This window comes from Pongo abelii, chromosome 1, assembly GCF_028885655.2.
Source record: "Pongo abelii isolate AG06213 chromosome 1, NHGRI_mPonAbe1-v2.0_pri, whole genome shotgun sequence".
Taxonomy (NCBI): Eukaryota; Metazoa; Chordata; class Mammalia; order Primates; family Hominidae; genus Pongo; species Pongo abelii.
Genome location: NC_071985.2, coordinates 69,156,440 through 69,181,682, shown reverse-complemented (window position 1 = coordinate 69,181,682; position 25,243 = coordinate 69,156,440). Strand labels below are relative to the sequence as shown.

The window sequence follows — 25,243 nt, the reverse complement described above, 5'->3', positions numbered from 1 at the left end:
AATTTTAAACACAGATATAAATCCATGTAATCAGCACCACAATGGAGATGCAGAAGAGTTCCATCAGCCTAAAACATTCCTTGAGTTATTCCTTTGTAGTTACACACTCCTCCTATGCATAACCCCTGCCAACTGCTGATCTGTTTATCATTACTATATTTTTAACATTTTGAGAATGTCATATAAATAGAATAATACAGTATGTAATGTTTTGATACTTTCTCTTTCCATACAGCATAACCCTCTGAGATTCATGCCAGTGTTGCTTTTGTCAATAATTCATTCCTTTTTATTGCTGAGTAGCATTCCATTGCATAATGGATATACCATGATTTCTTTATCCAGTGGGACATGTGGGTTGTTTCCAGTTTTTGGTGATTATGAAAAGAAGCTGCTTCAAATATTTGTGTACAGGTTTTTGTGTGAAGTTAAGTTTTTATTTCTGTAGATACTAAGGAGTGGGATTACTGGGTTATTTGGTAAGTACATAACTTTATTTTATTTATTTATTTTTATTTTTTGAGACGGAGTCTCGCTCTGTCACCCAGGCTGGAGCACAATGGCACAATCTCAGCTCACTGCAACCTCCTCCTCCTGGGTTCCAGTGATTCTCCTGCGTCAGCCTCCCGAGTAGCTGAGATTGCAGGCATGCACCACCACGCCCGACTAATTTTTGTATTTTTAGTAGAGATGAAGTTTGGCCACGTTGGCCAGGCTGGTCTCAAACTCCTGAACTCAAATGAGCTGCATATCTCGCCTCCCAAAGTGCTAGGATTACAGGTGTGAGCCGCTGCACCTGGCCTATAACTTTATAAGAAACTGCCAAACTGTTTTCCAGAGTAGCTGTACCATTTTGCATCCCCACCAGCAATATATGAGTTGGAGTTGCTCTGTATCTTTATCATTTGATACTGTTAGTATGTTTTATTTTAGCTATCTTAATATTTGTATAAATAGTATCTCATTGCATATTTAACTTTTTAGAATCTTTATTGAGGTCTAATTCAGCTAACATAAAAATTACTCATTTAAAATGTTCAACTGTTCAGTGGTTTTAGTATATTCAGAGTTATGTAACCATCACAGTCTTAAGGTTAGAACATTTTCATCACTATGGTTTTAATTTGCATTTCTCTAAGGGCTCATGGTATTGAACATCTTTTTATATGCTTCTTTGCCATTAATATTTCCCAGTCTTTTCTCCATTTTTAAATTTGGGTTTTCTGTGTTCTCACTCTTGAGTTTTGAGAGTGCTTATATATTCTAGATACAAGTCCTTTTGTTGATTTTGTGACTTGCAAACATTTTGTCCAAGTCTATAGCTTGTAGTTTTTTCATTCTTTTAACAGTGGCCTTCACATAGCACAAGTTTTTTTATTTTGATTAAGTTCAATTTATCAGTTTTTTTCATTTTGATGTCATGCCTAAGATCTTTTTGTCTAACCTCTGGTCACAAAGATTTTCTCCTTTGTTTTCTTCTAAAAGTTTTATAGTTTTATATTTTCATTTCGCTCTGTCATCCATTTTGAGTTAATTTTTGTAAAAGGTGTGGGGTTTAGACCAGTTCATTTTCTTAGATATGGACATCCAATTGTTATAACATAATTTGTTAAAAAAGAGTCTGTCTCCCTTCTCCTTTGAATTGTGTGTGCACCTTTGTCAAAAATCAATTTACCGTATTTGTTTGGGTCTATTTCCGGACTGTCTATTCTGTTTCATTGGTTTATATGTCTGTCCCTTTGCCAATACCACAGTGTCCACTTTGTCTTAATTATGTCTTAAAATTGTCTAGGGTGATTTCTCTGACCTTATTGTTTTTCAAACATTTTATGGCTATTTTCATTCTTTTGTCTTTCTATTGGTTTTTGCCTTTTTATCTAGTTATTCTAGTTATTTTGTCTTTATATTTTGCCTAATATAAAATTTAGACTCCATTTGTCTATATCTATGAAAAAATATTTCTGGCATATCAATTAGAACTGTGTTAAATCTGTAGATCAATTTAGGGAGAATTGACATCTTTACTGCATTTTGGCTTCCAATACATGATTATGGAAAGTGTCTCCATTTAGGTCTTCTTTGATAAATTTTATCAGTGATTTGTAGTTTTCCATATACAGATCCTATACAAGTTTTGTTAAATTTATACCCAATTATTTCCTTTTAAAAAATCTGTTGTAAATGGTATGTTGTTTAATTTCCCAGTTGTTCACTGCCAGTGTATAAAATTATGATTGATTTTTTTTTCCAGACAGGGTCTCACTATGTTGCCCAGGCTGGAGTTCAGTAGCACGATCTCGGCTCATTGCAACCTTTGCCTCCCAGATTCAAGCGATTCTCCCATCTTAGCCTCCTGAGTAGCTGAGACTATAGGCGCTTTTGATGGAGATGGGGTTTCACCATATTGGCCAGGCTGGTCTCGAACTCCTGACCTCAAGTGATATGCCCACCTCAGCCTTCCAAAGTGCTGGGATTACAGGTGTGAGCCACCGTGCCTGACCAATTTTTTTTTAATGTATTGACCTTGTATATTGTGACCCTGATAAACTCACCTACTATTTCTAGGAGTTTTTGATAAATTCCTTGGGATTGTCTACACGGTCGTCTTGTCTACAGTTTTATGTCTTCCTTTTCAAACTGTATGCTTTTATTTCTTTGTCTTATATTATTGCACTGACCAGGATTTTAAGTGTGATGTTGAATAGGTGTGAAGAGTAGCCATTCTTTCTCCTTGTTCCCATCTTAGTCTTTACCATTAGTTATAATGTTTGCTGCAGGTTTTTTCCCCTCTGCCATAGATGCCTTTTATCAAGTCGGGGAACTTTTTTCCTATTTCTAGTTTGCTGAGAGATTTTATTGTTGATGGACATGGAGTTTTGTCACATGCTTTTTATGCGTCAAATCATATGACCATGTGTTTTTTTTTTCTTTACACTGTAATTTAGATTACATTTTTTGATTTTCAAATATTAAGCTAGTTTTGCATTCCTGGGATCTATTCCCACTAGGTTGTGGTATGCTATTCTTTTTACATATTGTTGGATTCAGTTACCTAATATTTTCTCAATGATTTTTACATCTCTATTTATAAGGGATATTGGTCTGTAGTTTCCTTTGTGTTCTGTCTTAGTCTGATTTTGGTGTCAGGATAGCATTGACGTCCTAAAATGAGTTGGGAAGTGTTCTCTCCCATCTCAGTCCTTTTGGACTGCTGTAACAGAATGCCATATAGACCGTGCCACATATAAACAACAGAAATTTAAGGTTAGGGAAATTTGTTTCTCTTAGCACTTGAGGCTGAGAATTCTTAGGTCAAAGCATCAGCAGATTCCCATGTCTGAAGGGCCTGCTTTCTGGCCTCTAGGTGACTGTCTCCTCAGTGTGTCCTCACATGGTAAAAGGGGCATGGAAGCTTCCTGGGGTCTCTTTTATAAAGGCATTAATCTCGATCAAGAGGGCTCTGCCATCATCACCTAATTGTTCACCAAAGGCCCACCTCCTAATACCATCACATTGGGGGTTAGGTTGTCAATCTATTTATGAATTTTGGGGTGACACATTCAATCTATAATACCTCCTTCTATTTTCTGAGATTGTATAGAGTTGGTATCACTTTGTTAAATGTTTGGTTGATCCCCTCCTTGAAATTATCTGAGTCTAGGGATTTCTGCTTTTTTTTTTTTTTTGAGATGGAGTCTCACTCTGTCACCCGGGCTGGAGTGCAGTGGCACAATCTCGGCTCACTGCAACCTCTGCCCCCAGGGTTCTAGTGATTCTCCTACCTCAGCCTCCCGAATAGCTGGGATTACAGGCTCCTGCCACCACGCCCAGCTAATTTTTTTGTATTTTTAGTAGAGATGGGGTTTCACCATGTTGGCCAGGCTGGTCTCGAACTCCTGATCTCAGGTGATCCACACCCCTCGGCCTCCGAAAAGGCTAGGATTACAGGCATGAGCCACCACACCCAGCCAAGATTTCTTTTTTCGAAGGTTTTTGTTTTGTTTTGTTTTTTTAGATAGAGTCTCACTCTATCGCCCAGGCTGGGGTGCAGTGGCACAATCTTGACTCGCTGCAGCCTCTGCCTCCTGGGTTCAAGTGATTCTCCTGCCCTCAGCCTCCTGAGTAGCTGGGATTACAGGTATGCGCCACCATGTCCAGCTAATTTTTGTATTTTTAGTAGAGATGGGATTTCACCATGTTGACCAGGCTGGTCTCAAACTCCTGACCTCAGGTGATCTGCCCACCTCAGCCTTCCAAAGTGTTGGGATTACAGGCATGAGCCACCATGCCTGGCCATTTTGGAAGGTTTTTAATAATGATTCAATTTATTTAATACTTATAACACTATTTAGGTTATCTGTTTCATTTTAGGTGAATTTTGGTAGTGTATGGTTTTTGAGGAATTGATCTGTTTTATCTAAGCTGTCAAATGTATGCACAAAGAGTTGTTTGTAGTTTTCTCAGTATTCTTGAATGTCTGCAGTGTCTGTAGTTCTTCCCTATTTCATTTTTATTGTTGATAATTTGTGTCTTTTTTCTCTGTCAGTCTTGCTTGAGTTTTTTTGTTTGTTTTTTTAAATCAATTATATTACTCTTTCTAAAGAGCCATCTTTTGATTTCACTGATTATTAGGGGAGTTTTTTGGTTTGTTTTCAATGTTGGTCATTTCTGTTATTTCTACTATTTGCTTTTGGGTTCATTTTGTTTACATTTTCTATTTTCTTAAAGTGGAAGCTTAGATTAGTGATTTGAGATTTCTCATATAAACATTTTATATCATAAATTCTCCTCTAAGCACTGTTTTGGCAGTATCCCTCAAATTTTGATAGGTTGTATTTTTATTAATTCAAAATATTTTCTAATTTCCCTTGATATTCCTCTTTGACTTATGGATTATATAGAAGTGTGTTGTTTAATTTCCATGTGTTTGGAGAATTTGCTATTATCCTTTCATTATTGATTTCTAATTTTGTTACAGTTTAGGAGGACATACTTGCATAATTTCAATTCTTTTAAATTTGGTAAGGCTTATTTTATGACCCAGGATATAGTCTGTCTTGGTACATAGTTCCATGTGCATTTTGAAAAGGATAAGTATGTATATTCTGGTGGTGTTCCTGAAATTTTCTTTAAAGGTTAATTACATCCACTTGGTTAATTGATGTTCAGTTCTTCGATATTCTTGCTGATTTGCTGTCTACTCATATTCATATTATTGATTACTAAGAGTTATGTTGAAGTCTCCAGCTATAACTATATATTTGTCTCTTTCTCCTTTCATTTCTGTCAGTGTTTGATTCATACATTTTGAAGCTCTGTTGTAGGTGCATCCACACTTTCAAAGTAATGATTTTTTTTGATGAATTGACTCTTTTATGATTATGTGGTATCTCTACCCTTGGTAATTTTGTTTACTTTGACGCTTACTTTGATATTAATAGTTTCATCTTCCTTTTGGTTAGTTTTTGCATGGTGTATCTTTTTCCATCATTTTACTTTTAAACTTCACTTTATATTATGTTTGAAGTGAGTTTCTTGCAGGCAACATATATAGTTGGACATTTAAAAAACTCATTGTGACAGTCCATCTTTTAATTGGTATGTTTAGATAGGTCATTTACATTTAATGTAATTGTTATATTTGGATTTAGATCTACCATTTTGTTATTATTATTATTTTTTGCTTTTCCATATGTTTTCTGTTCATTTTCCCTTTCTTGTTTTTTTTTGGGGGGGGAGTATTTTAATATTTTTTGTATTTTAATGCGTCAGTTGTATTTTTTCTTGTATCTGTTTCTACAGTTATTTTTAATGGTTGCTTCAGGGATTATAATATACATACTTCACTTTAAACAGTCTACTTAGGATTAATGTTTTACAGTTTTGTATAGAATGTAGAAACCTTTACACCAAATAGGTCTCTTTCCCTTTCCTCTTAAGCTGTGATTGTCTTATGTTGACATCCACATACATTGAAAACTCCATTAGACAAGATTATAATTTTTGCTTTCAGTTGACAAAAATTTTATAGAACTCAAGAAGAATAGTTCATTATATATGTACACCCAGATATTTGCTGCTTCTGTTGATTTTCCTTCATTCCTGATGAGGTTTTGAGTTTCCTGATTATTATTTCTCAGCTATCCAAAGAAATTCCTTTAACAATTTTTTTAGAGTAGTCTACTGGCTACAAATTCTCTTCGATTTTCTTTCTGTGAGATCATCTTTATTTCACCTTCATTCCTGAAGGATGTTTTCAATGGATATATATTCTGGGCTGACAGTTCTTTTCTTGTTGCACTTTAAAAATTTTGATCTACCTCCATGTCTGGACATTTTGATGAAAATTTGACAGTTGTTAAAATAAGCAATGAGTTGTTTTTCTCTGGCTACTTTCAAGAGTTATTTTTGCCTTTAGTTTTTCACAGTTTGATTATGATCCATCTGGCCTTGGACTTCTTTGGATTTATCCCATTTGGAGTTTACTCAGCTTCTTGAATATGTAGGTTTATGTCTTTCACCAAATTTGGGATGTTTTTAACTATTATGTCTTAAGATTTTTGTTATGTACTGCATTCTATTTCTTTTCCTTTGGGAACTTGGTTGACATGAATGTTAGACTTTTTGTAGTCCCTCAAGTCACTGAGATCCTCCCTCTTCCTCTCCCCATCATTTATTCCTCTGTGGCTTAGACTGAATAATTTCTGTTGATCTGTCTTCAGGTGTACTCACTCTTTGCTCTGTCATCTCTATTCTGTTTGCTGGACCCATTTGGTGAGTTTTTATTTTATTTGTTAAATTTTTCAGTTCTAAATTTTTTATTTAGAAATTTTTTTTATTTAGAACTTTTTTTTTATTTAGAATTTATTTTTATTCTTCTTTTGATTGTATATTTTTGTGCCAGAGCATTCCTTTCTATTCCTTTCAAGAATATTTACCCTTCGTTGTTGAAGCATTTTAATGTTAGTTTTTGTTACATAATTCCAACATCTGTGTCATCTTGTAGTTGGCAATTGTTGTGTTCTGCAATGTGTTGAGATTTTCCAGGTTATTTGTATGCCAGGTAATTTTAGATTGTATCTTGGGCATTTTGGATATTATGTTAGAAGATTCAAGGTCTTGCTTATATCCTGTATAGAGTATTGAGTGACTTGTTCAGATTTAGGCACAATTTCTTTTTTTTTTTTTTTTTGAGACAGAGTCTTGCTCTGTTGCCCAGGCTGGAGTGCAATGGCGCGATCTCGGCTCACTGCAACCTCCGTCTCCCAGGTTCAAGTGCTTCTCCTGCCTTAGCCTCTTGAGTAGCTGGGATTACAGGCACACGCCACCACACCTGGCTAGTTTTTTTTTTGTATTTTTAGTAGAGACGGGGTTTCACCGTGTTAGCCAGGATGGTCTCGATCTCCTGACCTCATGATCCACCTTCCTTGGCCTCCCAAAGTGCAGGGATTACAGGTGTGAGCCACCGCGCCTGGCTGGCTTAGGCACAATTTCTAACTAACCTTGTGTGATTTGTGATTTCAATATTAGTGTTGTTTTCAAAGCCTTTGATATGCTATTTATATATGTCCCATAAGATATGCTATTCAGATATGTCCTACATGTGACCAGATATGTGTCAGTTGCCTGGACAGCAGTATATTCATAGTTTAATTTTCAGAGTCTGTGGTGTGCTGCTTAGGTTCAGATCCAATTATGCAAGCTTTTCTCTCTATGCATTCTCCTTGATAGTTCTCTGAAGTGTCCCTTTTCTGTTCTCTGGTCAGATAGCTAGGGCTTTATTTACTCCGCTCTGCAGAGCAATTGCTATGACTTTGCTTGCATCCAAAGCTAAGCAGTGGAACAGGAGGGAGGGAGGGGAAGAGAGAGAGACAGAGACAGCAAGAGAGAGAGCACGAGTGAGCAAGAGAGTCCGAGAACGAGAGTGAGCATGCAATATGCAGTAGGGGTCAGTTTCACTCTCTGGGGAGTACTACTTCGCTGCTCTAAGGAGAAAGTTTCTCTTCCTCAGTGTTTTAGGCTCTTCCAGGCCCTGTTACTACTGTTCTCACTGCCACCACTACTACAGAGTTTCATGGGAGTTTGGGTGCAAGAGAATGGATAAAAGAAAAAAAGGGAGGATGTTTCCTCACTGAATGTTAAGAAATCCCTTTCCTTCTCCTCAAGACAGATTTAGAGGATTTTTGGAACTCAATCTGTCTGCACTGATGCCTATATCTTGGTTTTGGGCAGCATTGAGTACAGTCCAGCAGATACTGAAGAGGAAAAATACATGGTAAACTGACTGCTGGTTTGGTGGCACTTTGATTCTTGTCTTTTTCTCCAAACCTTAAGAGTCTTCAGATAGTTGCCGCATACATTTTGTTTAGGTTTTATGGATGAATTCACTGGGAGAGACAGGTGGAATATACTTACTTCACTTTATTCAGAACCAAAACTTTGCTTGCTTTTTGTTTTGTTTTGTTTTTCGCTTAGAACAACACAAATTTATCATCTCATAGTTCTGGAGGTCAGAAGTCCAAAATGGATCTCACAGAGGTAAAACCAAGGCAGGGAGGGCTATGTCCTGCTGGAGTCTCTATCTGTTCCTTTTTTTTCTTTTTCTGCCATACTTTTATTTTACTATGTTTTTTTATTTAAATAGCTTTAGGTGTACCAAGTGGGTTTTAGTTTCATGGATGCATTGTATAGTGAAGTTTCAGATTTTAGTGTTTCCTCACTGAATGTTAAGAAATCCCTGTCACCTGAGTAGTGTACATTTTACCCAGTGTGTAGTATTTTATCCCTCACCTCCCCCACCTTCCTCTCTTCTGAGTCTTCAGTGTCCATTGTACTATTCTGTATGCCTTTGAGTACCCATAGCTTAGCTTCCACTTACAAGTGAGAACATACAGTATTTGGTTTTCCATTCCTGAGTTACTTCACTTAGAATAATGGCCTCCAGTTCAAACAAGTTGCTGCAAAAAACATTATTTTGTTCTTTGTTATGGATGAGTAGTATTCCATGGTGTATATATACCACATTTTCTTTATCCACTCCAGTTGATGGGCACTTAGGATGCTTCTGTATCTTTGCAGTTGTGCTGCAATTAACAATATTTGTATAGGTGTTTTTTTGATATAATGACTTCCTTTGGGTAGATACATAGTAGTGGGATTACTGGATCGAATGGTAGGTCTACTTTTCGTTCTTTGAGAAATCTCCATACTAAAACTTTGCTTGATTTTTTTTTTTAATAGGGCATTTAAAAAACTATCCACTGTATTCCTAAACAAGCAAAAACCAAACATGAGCAAAAAAATCATACCTTGCTAGAACTCAGCCATTCATTAATACATCCCCTTGAGTAATCTTCATAAACCTTTGAAAGATCTTTTTTGGGGGTTGGGGACCTGAGTACAGGAATTACTTAAAAGTTTGTCGTTTTGTATATAAAATGCATATCTACCTAACTGGCTTTAAAATACATTTATTTTGTACAGCACCATTAAAATCATCTTTGTGATTTTCATGGTTAATATTTCAAATTGAAATTTAATAATCATATTGTTTTTATGTCACATAGTGGTCTTTTGTTCATAATCATTAGTAATTAATACACACTTACTTAATATTTGAAATGGTTAACATATTCCCCCTCTTAACATCTACTTTTTCACAACCATTTAGTGGATTTGACCAAAGAAGCTAAGTGTTACTCAGTTTCATTGACTGAATCCTAAAACTTAGACGTAAGTATACATTTTTTAAAAAGAATACTAGTAATCTTAACAATTTAACTTCATACGGTTATTGTAGTTACCTATAACTAGCTTTTATCTTTTATCAGTCTTCACTGGCTTTCAGAAGGTGCTCAGGGCATGAGAAAAAAAGGAAACTGATTTTGAGGCACCTATTGTTTCAAACCTCTAATCCATTTAGTGGCTAATGCATTGTTTATTTGTACTTATTCGTCACTAAAAGTTTGCAGAGGAGTCTATTATTTGTTTGTAATTTGCCTTGTTAGATTTTTAGTGATCTTAAGTACAGAAATTATCTGTTATTTACTTAGTATTTACTATTTCCCACCTAATGGATTCTCAGTGAATAATGATAAGTTGATTGGAATTTGGATAGTGAAGATTTTTAAAAATAAGTTAATAGGGAAGGCTTTTTACTATTTAAATATTACATGATACAGAAAAATTAATCTGATTTTAATTGAACTCTACAAGATAGAAACGAGACAGCACAGATATCTGTACAGTGAACAGAACATATGTACAAAGAAAAATAGAGGCTTTACAGCCATAAAAGAGAAGCAAGCTGGTCAGTTTCTCAATTGCCATGGCTTTCCAGTTCCCATGAAGCATGCCTCTATCAAGGTTTCTGTGGTGGGGACCCCAGCTCACCAACTGAAACCATTATGTCTGTGAAACAAACCTTTTATTTAAAGTGATTGTCTGCTCTTTGAAATCAAAAGAACAACAACCAAAACAAAACAAAACAGATTTTCGACTTAAACATTTACAAACAAGAAAATCTTACGTGAATCATATTATAAAAGTTTACTATAAATTATCTTTGATAACCTGGTAGGTAGCATACACATTTAGAGTCATCCATACCCCAGCTTGAATCACTGTGTTACCATTTACCACCTGTGTGATTTTTGGACAAATCATTGCTAAGTTTTAGTTCTCTTGTCTGTGAAACATTTCTATGGTGTCCAGCCAGTGGTATATTGGAGCTGGCTTGTACCAGCTCACAAGAGCCAATTGTTAAATTTTCAGAAATCTTGTCGGCTGATTGTTAAACACAACCATTATTAAAAATTATATGAGCTTATAATTAAATAGGTTATATTAAAAGCAAAGTCAATAAATGCTCAAAACTCATCACTTAATTATTCTGCTACACTGTGTTATTATTTATGTCTGTTTTTTTTTTTTTTTTTTTTTTTTTTGAGATGGAGTTTCACTCTTGTTGACCAGGCTGGAGTGCAATGGCGTGATCTCAGCTCACTGCAACCTCTGCCTCCTGGGTTCAAGCAATTCTCCTGCCTCAGCCTCCCGAGTAGCTGGGATTACAGGCATGTGCCACCACGCCCGGCTAATTTTGTATTTTTAGTAGATACAGGATTTCTCCATGTTGGTCAGGCTGGCCTCGAACTCCCGACCCCAGGTGATCCACCCACCTCAGCCTCCCAAAGTGCTGGGATTACAGCATGAGCCACCATGCTCGGCCATTTATGTTTGTTATATCTGTATGGTGAAATACTGTATAAAGATGTGCTGCTTGCATATCTCTTCCCAACTCTGTATTCAGTGATGTCATATTGGTAGCTTGAATTCTGCAGTGGTAGTATGTATATTACGAAAATTGGTAAATATGCAAATAACAGTTTGATTTGTTTTATTGACTGTCTAGATTTAAGAAATTGACAAAACTGGACGAGGTGGCTCATGCCTATAATCCCAGCACTTTGGGAGTCCAAGGCAGGAGAATCACTTGAGCTCAGGAGTTTGAGACCAGCCTAGGTAACATAGCGAGATCTTGTCTCTACTAAAAATTTTTAAAAATTAGCCAGGCATGGAGACGCACACCTCTAGTCCCAGTTACTCAAGAGGCTGAGGTGGGAGGATTGTTTTGAGTCTGAGAGAGTCTGCAGTGAGCTATGATTGAATCACTGCACTCCAGCCTAGGCAACACAGCAAGAAGACCCTGTCTAAAAAATTAGAAGAAAAGGAAGAAATTGATGTAGAAAATGCCAGTGAAGCAGATTAAACTTAAATTTTTTTATGTCTGTTCTCATTATTGTGAATAGCACAAAACATTGAGGACATGTTCTAAACTATTGTCTAATTTAGCAAAGAAGTTCCTTATGTCATTAGTGAACAAGTGAAGTTATGATATATATCTTTGTTGTTTCACTTTCTTCTTTTTTAAGTGTAAATGAAAATATCAGACATTCAGATTGGACCTATACTCATTCATTAGTTACAACCTTAGGTTGATTTCTCATGAGTTTTCCAAATCATAAGCATTTTTTGTAAGATTCACCTGGCTCTATGAAGTTACAAAAAAGAGTATTGTATTTTTATTATAGTTTGTAAATTATGTGCTGTACATCCTGTATATCAGTAAAATTTATAATAAACACATATACATCACACACACACACACACACACACACACACGGAGCTGGTGGTTAAACATTTATTAGCATAATACTACATCTAGCACAGAGTAGGCATTCATTAAATACTGCTTTCCCCTTTTTCTCCCATTTGACCTTTTCAAACATAATCGAAATGTCTGCCATACTTAACGTAATCAGGGTTGTTGAAAGAAGACCAACCTTTAACTTCAAGTCTGTTGCATGCTTTAATATTATCACTTTTCACCAGTATTAAAAACATACCTTAGTTAAAAGGGCAAATGAAGGGTTGAGAGAATATGGTTTTCTTTTGAATTCAATATGCTGGGAGCTTTCAGATCTAAAAATACCAATACTTCATTATATTTCAAAGAAGGATAGTAGAAGGTTGAATAACAATGTTTATTGAATATTGAAAACACTATGAATCATAGCACTTGTCAGTATTTTCTTGAAAATATTTTTTAAGAAATTGAAGTAATTTAATTTTTGCTTTTAATTTGGAAACTTTTTATTCTTTTTTGTCCTTTTTCTCCTTTCTCATGTTAGTAAGAAAATGATTTTACAAGAAGCACTGCAACATTGGATACAGTCACAGGCCCATTTTCTTTTTATTTAAAGAAAAGAAAGAGCAGCTTTATTTCTGTAGTGCATAGCTGATTTTTTTCCAGCTCCCAAAGGGGAAGAACTAATTGCTGATCATTGAAGAAATGGAACGTGGAGATCCCTTTCCATGTGGATTTAATATGTTACTAATCAGGGAAAAGTAAGCCTTTACACGTTTTTGGTCCTGTTTATTTCCAAAAGAATAGCATGGAGTAATAGTGTTTTCCCCTAACATGTTCACAAATATATTAAGGAAGAATTGAATTATGTTGACACCTTTGTAGGAAATCAATTGACCATACATGTGTAGGTCTTTTTCTCGGCTCTCTATCTTATTCCATAGGGTTTATCTTTATGCTGGTGCAACACTTGTCTTCATTACTGTAGCTTTATAGTAAGTCTTGAAATCAAACAATATAAATTTAATTTTTTTATTTTCAAAATTGACTATTTTAACTTTTCTTAAATTTCCATATAAATTTTTAAATCTACTTGTCAATTTTTGCAAAACAGCCTCCTGGGATTTTGATTGTAATTGCACTGAATCTATAGATTATTTTGTAGAAATTGACATATTAACATTGTTGAGTATTCAGCAATTCTAGTCCACGAACATGATACACTTCTCCATTTATTTAGGCCTTCTTTAGTTTGTCTTAGCAACATTTTTAGTTTTCCACGTAGTTTTAGTTTTCCACATTTCCATATACAGATCTTGCACATATTTTGCTAAATTTGTCCTTATTTCATATATTAATGCTGTCATCAATGGTAATGGTTTAAAATTTTATTTTGCAATCATTTATTGCTAGTTTATAGAAATACAGTTGAATTTTGGATATTGTCTTTAACCTGAAACCTAGTTAAATTCACTTAATCTAGAAGTGCTTTTGTAGGTTTCTGATAATTTTTTACTTAATATGTTATATTGCCTAGGAAGAAACAGTTTTACAGTTTTCCTTTCCTATCAATATGCCTTATATTTTTTATACTTTTCAACCCACAAGCTACAAGGCATTTTATTTATGTATCTTTTGTCTAATCATTAACAACTTTAATTAGAGATCATCATGACCAAATTTTCTTGCCTAACAATAAATAGAGGAATTCTTTGTTACAGTTTTTCTAATAAAGCCAGTTATTCAAACATGCTTTTTATATCAGTACCTAGTAAATAATAGTTGGAATGAATTTATTAGAAAATATGGGTTTCTGATTTTTACAGAAAATTGAAGTCTCTTTCAAGCTTCTTTGAAGCCATATCTTTTATCTACTACTGTTTAAAAACTTAAGACAAATATTTTAGCAAGATATTTTACAGTAAACACATTTGGTGAGCATTAACATTAGTTTTATAAATAAAATCACAATAAAAGGGAATTCAAACCTACTGATAGCATTTAAAATTTTTGTTTCTTCTTCCATACTTGTCACAGCGCATACTTACTGGAAAATCAAATATAGGTCACTGCCTGAAGTAGAATAATTTAAATGAATCAATATTTTAATTTCCAATGGTAGAACCTCTCTCTTGTCAAGTAGAAAGAGCAGATGGCAATAATCATTGAAATAAATCTCTCAAGCTTGTCTATAATTTTAAGTATGTAAAGGGACAGTGAGCTCATCGTTCACATAGACTACTGAAAATTGTTTCCATCAAGGAGGAAGGAGAAAGGAAGAGTTAATGTCTAAGGGGAATAAACGTGTCGCCCATAAGTCTGGGGATATGAACTTGGAAACTTATAATACAAAAAATGCCAATATAATGATATCATCATCTATGACACTTAGTAGTGGAAACACAAGAGTGCTAGAAAATGTGAAAGGAAATAGTATGAGTGAAAATATGATTGAAGCTAAGTAAAAGTTGCATATTTATGGCATGAACTAACACTCACTCACAGGCTGGGATGCTAACCATGGCTGGCAGAAGATGCAATGGGATGGAAAAGGAATGTTGGCTATAAAAAACAGAAGAAATGTGACAAAATAAAGGATAGTTGTTAACTTAGAAAACTACATTTTAAAAAGGATTATTTATTCTTTTCTTTTTTTGATATTATGTGGTTAAATTAGTTGGTTCTCTGGTATAATTTTAGTATGGATGTTAAAATTATGCATATGAAAATTTGGATTTGGAAGTTTACCATAAAACTGGACAGTATTGGTATCTCCCTATTTTTATCTGTATCTTTTCTGAGAGCTTTAGCAGTAACAACTTTTTACCAAAAGTCTTAGCTTATATGTTTGATTTTCAGCATATGAAACTTCCCTGATTTTTATTTTCTATATGTAAGTCTCCCTACCATGTTTCTTTGGAGATTTCAGGAATTTTTGCTTTGTTCTTCAGTGGCCATACATCTTGTTTGGGGTGAAGGGACTTGATGAACTATAATTTTAACTAAGAATTAACATGTTTTGATTTAATAGATCCCAGAGGAAGAATGCTCTTCCATACGCTGCACCTCTGGAATGTTTTGGTTGTATAGTAAAATTGAACATTTGGTTATTATTTTTAGAAATATAACAATTTCCAAAACACAGATCTTCTGGCCTGTCACTTGTGGCCTATACTCTTTGAAAGTGCTCAAAATAATAAAGGTCAGGTTATTGATAATGATTTTAGATAATAGAATTTAAAAATAATTCTGTAATTTTATATTGAAACATTAAGCCTTAGAAGTTGATAGGAGTATTGTGCATTACAGAAGTACCAAGTAGTTAAAAGTTGCTCTTAATGATTTAAAAAATAAGAGCAGAAGATAGTTTAGCCATACATCGTGTAGAAAAAACATTGTGTTAGCAGCATAATCTGAATTTGAATCCATATTCTGCCCCTGAGTCAACTGTTGGCAATCACTTTGAGCCAACTTTGCTTACTACAAAATGATAATTGCAGTACTTACATTTCAAGATTGTTGTATGCAAGTTCCTAGCAAAGGACCTAGCATGTCGTAGAAATTCAACAAATAATAAAGTAGAGCAATTGAAAAGTACTTGTTAAGGCAGTCGTCTTTAAAGAGGCACTGTGGGCTGGGCATGGTGGCACACTCCTGTAATCCCAGCAGTTTGGGAGGCCAGGGCTGGCGAATCGCTTGAGCTCGGAAGTTCAAGACCAACCTGCGCAATGTGGTAAAACCCCATCTCAACAAAAATTAGCTGGGCATGGTGGTGCGCCTGTAGTCCCAGCTACTCGGGAGGCTAAAGTGAGAGGATGGCTTGAGCCCAGGAGGCGGAGGTTGCAGTAAGCTGAGATCGTGCCACTGTACTCCAGCTTGGGCGACAGAGTCAGACCCTGTCTTTAAAAAAATAAATAAATAAAAAAGCAGTGCTGAAAATGTTAGAACTATCACTTTAGTTGCATTACTAATAAATAAGCTGAGGGGAAGACTAATTTTCTCTTTTTTTAGTAGTTTTATAATACTCATTTCAGTCACTCAATTATGTGACATATTAACTGTCAATTTGATATATATCTGCATAGTCAGTATATTGTATTTTGGCTGAGAGAAGGAAAAGTGTTCTACTTATAGTCCTAGCACACTGCTAAACATATATTTGTTTGTGTGGTTAACAAATTGGTGAATATGTGTTTTAAATTGCACTTTTACTTTATTTTCACAACTGCTGTTCTTATAGTTGTTTTATAGTACTATTTCCCACCATTCAAACCTATCTGTCCTGAACATGTCAGGCATTCTTTAGAGCCTTTATATTTTCTGTACCTTCTGCTCTTACATCTTTGCAAGGCTGACTCTTATCTTTCAACTCTCAGGTCAAATGCCACCTTCTCCACGTTTTTCTTTGACTACCGATTCTAAAGTCACTCTCCTGACACTTGTTCAACTATCATATCACCTAGTTTCATTTTCTTCATCACCATATAACTATTTGAAAGTGTCTCAATTTATTTAATTACTTATCTTCCAATAGAATGTCAGTTTCCTAAAAGCAAGATCCTAGTATGTCTTATACTAGTATCTGTTCTGGCTACTAGGTTCTTTCTCTGTCTCTAATTTATATGTTGTATTCCTTTTAATTGATAGATATATGAGAACTCATTATACTTTCCCCTCTAGTTTTATATACATGTGAAATTTTCCACAATAAAAAGTTTTTTTATAAGGGATTAAATGAATTTATAATATAGAAAAATATTTAATACAGAATGATATGAAACCCAAGTTTGTCCTGTACTCTTCTCCTTTCTTATTTTATTTTTTTTGAGACAGGGTCTCCTTGTGTCACCCTGGCTGGAGTCTACTGGTGCGATCTCATCTCACTGCATCCTCGACCTCCTGGGCTCAATCAATCCACCCACCTAGGCTTCCCGAATATCTGAGACTGTAGGTGCGCATCACCATGCCCAGCTGCTTTTTGTATTTTTTGTAGAGACGGGGTTTCGCCATGCTGCCCAGGCTGGTCTTGAGCTCCTGGGCTCAAGCAGTCTGCCTGCCTCAGCCTCCCAAAGTACTGGGATTACAGGTGTGAGCCATCGAGCCCGGCCTCCTTTCTTGTATTTTAAAATATGTGGTGAGAGTAGGTTTCCTCCTTTCTCAAAAAATTTCATGTCTTCCTTTCTTTAAAAAGTCTTTTGTCCCCCTCACTCCCCCTTGATAATTTGGTCCGAAAGCCCAGCACATGGTGTTAAGCCTGAATGGGATGAGGATAATATCTGCATGGGTGGGGGTGGGTCACTGCAACCATGGGATATTACACACATAGAATTGATCAAATAAGGAAATATGTTCAAAGTAATGGGGACCAGGTTTCTAACTTTTAGAGAAGGAAGTTACCGATATGGAGAAGGAGAAAACTAGAATGAACCCTAATGGTGTTAGATTGGCTAAGAGATATTACTATAAACTCTTGGTTTTCAACATATATTGATAGATGTAGCATGTGTCTGTGTATACACATATGCTTAGCTCTGTCCACTGAGAGGGCCTGGAAATCGACATCCCAATAACAGTGAGCACACTCAGTGTCCGGTTGTTGGTTTCTAAATATAATTAGTTCTGCTGTAACATTTGTTTTGCAACATGAGTTTATTTCAGTGCAGTTAATACGTTAAGAAGCAGGTGAAATACAATGTAAATTTCACATTTATTTCTGCATGATTTTGTGTTTGAGAAACACTAGGTGAACTCAGGATATTGTATGTAGCTGAACCAAGCTGTGTAGAAATACACAAAATGCATACATGTGCACACCTCACACATCTACCAGCTACTTCAGTTACTGCTTGTGTTATGTGTCACACTCATTTACAACTGGTGTAAACTTTCCCTGATTTCATATAGCTAGCCCTCTGCACTACTTCACAATAATTCATAAACTAAAACCCTTCTGACACCTACTTCCACAAGCAAACTTCAGGTCTTTTTCAAAAGTAAAATGCCGTGTTTATTATGGTATTTATGTATTTCTTAACCTTTAACATTTATAAAACTGTGATACCATTTTTATTAGGTTCCTATTTTTTTATGTGCCCTGATGAAGGTTTTTAGTTTTGTGCTTCTAACCCCACTTTTCTCGTAAGCCCTGTGGTTTTATTGAATAACTTTGCATAGTGCAGTGATCTTTAGGAACATGTATGTCACCTTGTAGATCTGACTGAACCTCTCTTCATTAAAACAAATCAGAGCTCCTTGAAGAAGGTACTCAGGAGCTCCTCCTGGTTCCAGGGCTGGGAGAGGGTCAGAGTACCTCCTCACAAAATGCTTATTAATTACAAGACGAAAACAAATTAATTTACAATGGAGATGTCTCCCACTTAAGTCATCACCTTAATCAAGAGATCACAGTCACCAGTAATCAAACAAGTCTGTCATGTGCCATCTGATTAATTGCAGTGTGAAGAATAGAGCATCTCTTTTGTGATATTCCTGCCAAAGATGCATAACTTGAATCCAATCATGAGGAATCATCAGACAAACCTGAATTGAGGGGCATTTTACAAAATAACTGTCTTGCAGTCTTCTGAAGTGTAAAGGTTAAAAAATCAAAGAAAGACTGAAGCTGTGTTTCAGATTGCCACACTTGTCATTTTCTAAGTTTTAAAATTATAGCCATCCTGGAAGATACGACGTGATATCTCATTGCAGTTTTTATTTGCATTTATTGTCTGGGTAATGCTGTTGAGCATATTTTCATATGCTTATTAGCCATTTTTATTTCTTCTTTGGGATAAGTCTATTCACATCCTCTGCCCATTTTAAAATTGTGTAGTCTTTATATTATTGCATTATAAGAGTTCCTCATAAATACAAGTCCTTCGTCAGTTGTATTGGCAAATATTTTCTCCCATTCTATGTTTATCTTTTCATGTTCTTAATGGTGTCCTTTGAATAACAAAAGTTATAAATTTTGATAAAGTCTAATTTATCTCATTTTTCTTTCATTCACTGTGCTTTTAATATCATATGTAAGAGAGGTTTGTCTTATCTTCAGTCATGAAGATTTTCCTGTTTTTATTTTCTAAGAGCAATGTAATGATAGCATTGTGGGTGATACTTAGTAATGAAAACGATACTGGAAAAAGAGGAAGGTCTTTGCTCCATTTTGAATTAATTTTCGCACATGATAGAAAGACTCTCCCTTCATTCTTTTGCATATGGATATTCAGTTGTCCCACCACCATTTGTTGAAAAGACTATTCTTTCTCACGTTGAATTATCTTGTCACCTTTGTTGAAAATCAGTTGAACACAAGTGTGAGAGTTTATTTCTGGACTCTCAATTCTTTTTCGTTGACCTATGTTTATTCTTACGTCAGTACTATGCTATCATGGTATTATAGCTTTATGGTAAGTTTTAAAATCAGGAAGTATTAATTCATCAACTTTACTCTTCTTTTTCAAAATTATTTTGGCTCTTTTGGGTTCCTTGCATTTCCATATATATTTTAGCATCAGCTAAAATTTAATCTATCTTTCAAAGTAGGGGCGACATTTCAACAATAAGTAAGAAAGTATGTTTTTCAAAAGTATACTAAATGGAGACAGCACTTTGGAAACGGGTATTTGGAAATGGGATTTTGTTGTTGTTGCTGCTCCTGAAAAATATACACATAAATCCTTCTGCCTCTACACTAAAAAATTTGGAAACAACTTTTTAGATTTTAAAAGATCTCACAAATGAAGAATGTCAGTGGATTTTGAATACATCAGAAAAAACTAAAGATGCAGCTAATCCTATTGGTTTGGAACAGCAACTGATGGCTTTCAAAGAAGATCGAAAGTTACTAGGCCTTTTTTTTTTTTTTTTTAAAGAGTTAAGGTCTTGCTCTTTGTCCATGCTGGAGTGCAGTGGCCCAATCATGGTCACTGCAGCACTACAACCTCAAACTCCTGGGCTCAAGAGAGCCTTCCGCCTAAGCCTTTTGAGTAGCTAGGAACAGGTGCACACCACCATGCCTGGATAATTTTTACAAATTTTTTTGTAGAGATAGAATCTTGCTGTATTGCCCAGGCTGATCTCAAACTTCTGGCCTCAAGCGATCCTCCTGCCTCCCAAAGCACTGGGATTGCAGGTGTGAGTCCCCACTCCTGGCCTCACTGTCTTTTTGCTTATTCTCTGCTCTGTGGTATAAAGATATTGTTGAAAATGTTAAAAAAAAGAGAAAAAAGGCCTGTACATACCCTGATGGGTTACAGTGATAAGAAAAAGAGGGAGCCTTTATGTTGATGTTGATCTATAGTAGAGAAAGCCCAGCTATTGGAGAAACTGGGTAGTAGTTTAAATGTGAAATGTCTTACAAAAGAGTATGGTGTTGGAATGACCACCATTCATGACCTAAAGAAATAGAAGGATATATGTATACATATATATGAACATATAGAAGGATACACACATACACACACACATACACACACACACACACACATACATTATTCAGCCACATTAAAAAAAGAATGAAATCCTGTCATTTGCGGCAGTATGGATGGACCTGCAGGCCATTGTGTTAAGTGAAATAAACTAAGCACAAAAAGATAAATATAGCATGTTCTCATTCATATGTGGGAGTTAAAAAGTAGATCTCATGAAAATAAAGAATAGATTTCTGGTTACCAGAGCCTGGGAAGGGGAGGAGGGGATATGAAGGGAAAATAAATAATATAAATGTATTTATTACCACTGAAGTATACACTTAAAAATGGTAAAGATGGACCACGCATGGTCGCTCATGCCTGTAATCCCAGCACTTTGGGAGGCCGAGGTGGGTGGATCACTTGAGGTCAGGAGTTCAAGACCAACCTGGACAACATGGTGAAACCCCATCTCTACTAAAAATGCAAAAATTAGCCAGGTGTGGTGGCACATGCCTGTAATCCCAGTTACTCAGGAGGCTGAGGCAGGAGAATAGCCTGAACCCGGGAGGCGAAGGTTGTAGTGAGCTGAGACGGCACCACTGCACTCCAGCCTGGACAACAGAGCGAGACTCCATCTCAAAGAAACAAGGTAGTGCTCGCTTCGGCAGCACATATACTAAAATTGGAACGATACAGAGAAGATTAGCATGGCCCCTGCGCAAGGATGACACGCAAATTCGTGAAGCGTTCCATTTTTTTTTTTCAGCACCACACCACACCTGTTCCAAAATTGACCACATACTTTGAAGTAAAACACTCCTCAGCAAATGTAAAAGGACAGAAATTATAACAAACTCTCTCAGACCACAGTGCAATCAAACTAGAACTCAGGACTAAGAAACTCATTCAAAACCGCTCAACTACATGGAAACTGAACAACCTGCTCCTGAATGACTACTGGGTACATAACGAAATGAAGGCAGAAATAAAGATGTTCTTTGAAACCAATGAGAACAAAGACACAACATACCAGAATCTCTGGGACACATTCAAAGCAGTGTGTACAGGGAAATTTATAGCACTAAATGCCCACAAGAGAAAGCAGGAAAGATCCAAAATTGACACCCTAACGTCACAATTAAAAGAACTAGAAAAGCAAGAGCAAACACATTCAAAAGCTAGTAGAAGGCAAGAAATAACTAAAATCAGAGCAGAACTGAAGGAAATAGAGACACAAAAAAACCCTTCAAAAAATTAATGAATCCAGGAGCTGGTTTTTTAAAAAGATCAACAAAATCGATAGACCGCTAGCAAGACTAATAAAGAAGAAAAGAGAGAAGAATCAAATAGACGCAATAAAAAATGGTAAAGGTGATATCACCACCGATCCCACAGAAATACAAACTACCATCAGAGAATACTACAAACACCTCTACTCAAATAAATTAGAAAATCTAGAAGAAATGGATAAATTCCTTGACACATACACCCTCCCAAGACTAAACCAGGAAGAAGTTGAATCTCTGAATAGACCAATAACAGGCTCTGAAATTGTGGCAATAATCAATAGCTTACCAACCAAAAAAAGTCCAGGACCAGATGGATTCACAGCCGAATTCTACCAGAGGTACAAGGAGGAGCTGGTACCATTCCTTCTGAAACTATTCCAATCAACAGAAAAAGAGGGAATCCTCCCTAACTCATTTTATGAGGCCAGCATCATCCTGATACCAAAGCCTGGCAGAGACACAACCAAAAAAGAGAATTTTAGACCAATATCCTTGATGAACATTGATGCAAAAATCCTCAATAAAATACTGGCAAACCAAATCCAGCAGCACATCAAAAAGCTTATCCACCATGATCAAGTGGGCTTCATCCCTGGGATGCAAGGCTGGTTCAACATACGCAAATCAATAAATGTAATGCAGCATATAAACAGAACCCAAGACAAAAACCACATGATTATCTCAATAGATGCAGAAAAGGCCTTTGACAAAATTCAGCAGCCCTTCATGCTAAAAAACACTCAATAAATTAGGTATTGATGGGATGTATCGCAAAGTAATAACAGCTATCTATGACAAACCCACAGCCGATATACTGAATGGGCAAAACCGGAAGCATTCCCTCTGAAAACTGGCACAAGACAGGGATGCCCTCTCTCACCGTTCCTATTCAACATAGTGTTGGAAGTTCTGGCCAGGGCAATCAGGCAGGAGAAGGAAATAAAGGGTATTCAATTAGGAAAAGAGGAAGTCAAATTGTCCCTGTTTGCAGATGACATGATTGTATATCTAGAAAACCCCATCGTCTCAGCCCAAAATCTCCTCAAGCTGGTAAGCTACTTCAGCGAAGTCTCAGGATACAAAATCAATGTACAAAAATCACAAGCATTCTTATACACCAATAACAGACAAACAGAGAGCCAAATCATGAGTGAACTCCCATTCACAATTGCTTCAAAGAGAACAAAATACCTAGGAATCCAACTTACAAGGGATGTGAAGGACCTCTTCAAGGAGAACTACAAACCACTGCTCAATGAAATAAAAGAGGATACAAAGAAATGGAAGAACATTCCATGCTCATGGGTAGGAAGAATCAATATCGTGAAAATGGCCATACTGCCCAAGGTAACTTATAGATTCAATGCCATCCCCATCAAGCTACCAATGACTTTCTTCACCGAATTGGAAAAACCTACTTTAAAGTTCATATAGAACCAAAAAAGAGCTCGCATTGCCAAGTCAATCCTAAGCCAAAAGAGCAAAGCTGGAGGCATCACGCTACCTGACTTCAAACTATACTACAGGGCTACAGTAACCAAAACAGCATGGTACTGGTATCAAAACAGAGATATAGATCAATGGAACAGAACAGAGCCCTCAGAAATAATGCCACATATCTACAACCATCTGATCTTTGACAAACCTGAGAAAAACAAGCAATGGGGAAAGGATTCCTTATTTAATAAATGGTGCTGGGAAAACTGGCTAGCCATATGTAGAAAGCTGAAACTGGATCCCTTCCTGACACCTTATACAAAAATTAATTCAAGATGGATTAAAGACTTAAATATTAGACCTAAAACCATAAAAACCCTAGAAGAAAACCTAGGCAATACCATTCAGGACATAGGCATGGGCAAGGACTTCATGTCGAAAACACCAAAAGCAGTGGCAACAAAAGCCAAAATTGACAAATGGGATCTAATTAAACTAAAGAGCTTCTGCACAGCGAAAGAAACTACCATCAGAGTGAACAGGCAACGTACAAAATGGGAGAAAATTTTTGCAACCTACTCATCTGACAAAGGGCTAATATCCAGAATCTACAATGAACTCAAACAAATTTACAAGAAAAAAACAACCCCATCAAAAAGTGGGCAGAGGATATGAACAGACACTTCTCAAAAGAAGACATTTATGCAGCCAAAAAACACGTGAAAAAATGCTCATCATCACTGGCCATCAGAGAAATTCAAATCAAAACCACCATGAGATACCATCTCACACCAGTTAGAATGGCGATCATTAAAAAGTCAGGAAACAACAGGTGCTGGAGAGGATGTGGAGAAATAGAAACACTTTTACACTGTTGGTGGGACTGTAAACTAGTTCAACCCTTGTGGAAGTCAGTGTGGTGATTCCTCAGGGATCTAGAACTAGAAATACCATTTGACCCAGCCATCCCATTATTGGGTATATACCCAAAGGATTATAAATCATGCTGCTATAAAGACACATGCACACGTATGTTTATTGCGGCACTATTCACAATATCAAAGACTTGGAACCAACCCAAATGTCCAACAACGATAGACTGGATTAAGAAAATGTGGCACATATATACCATGGAATACTATGCAGCCATAAAAAATGATGAGTTCATGTCCTTTGTAGGGACATGGATGAAACTGGAAACCATTATTCTCAGCAAACTGTCGCAAGGACAAAAAACCAAACACCACATGTTCTCACTCATAGGTGGGAATTGAACAATGAGAACACATGGACACAGGAAGGGGAACATCACACTCTGGGGACTGTTGTGGAGTGTGGGGAGGGGAGAGGGATAACATTAGGAGTTATACCTAATGCTAAATGACGAGTTAATGGGTGCAGCACACCAACATGGCACATGTATACATATGTAAAAACCTGCACATTGTGCACATGTACCCTAAAACTTAAAGTATAATAATAAAATAAAAAAATAAAATAAAAAAGGTAAAGATGGCAAATTATGTATGTATATTTTACCTCAATAAAACATGAAGAAGAAACAGAAATATAAACTGTTGAAGTTCTGTGGTGAGGGTTATGAACAGAAGTTAATTAAAAATAGAAAAACTGCATAAGGCTAAAAATGAATTATCTTGATCATATATTGTAAGAGTGGACCCATCAGCATTCCAGTGAATACCTGCCATTTAATGGTATGCTGTTCATAAAACAAGCAAAGATCTTTCATGGTGGACTAAAAATTAAAGGGAACTGTGAACCAAAAAATTAAGGGAACAGGCTGGCATTAACTTTTTAAAGATTTGTGGTGAATGAGCATCTGCTGATCACAAAGCAGCAGAGAAATTGACTAGTTTGTCAAGGGGATGGCTGATGAAAATCAGACACCGGAACAAGTCTATAATGGTAATGAAACATTACTGTTTGGTGTTATTGCC

General features: G+C 36.0%; 1 protein-coding gene and 1 non-coding gene across 2 annotated transcripts in view; both read left to right on the top strand.

Moving 5' to 3' along the window:
- XPR1 (xenotropic and polytropic retrovirus receptor 1) overlaps window positions 1-25,243 on the top strand; it is a 259,764-nt gene that overhangs the window by 106,063 nt on the left and 128,458 nt on the right. The window lies entirely within an intron of this gene.
- LOC112130903 (U6 spliceosomal RNA) lies at window positions 21,212-21,318 on the top strand. Its single transcript, XR_002913071.1, has one exon. It is a non-coding gene; the product is annotated as a U6 spliceosomal RNA (small nuclear RNA).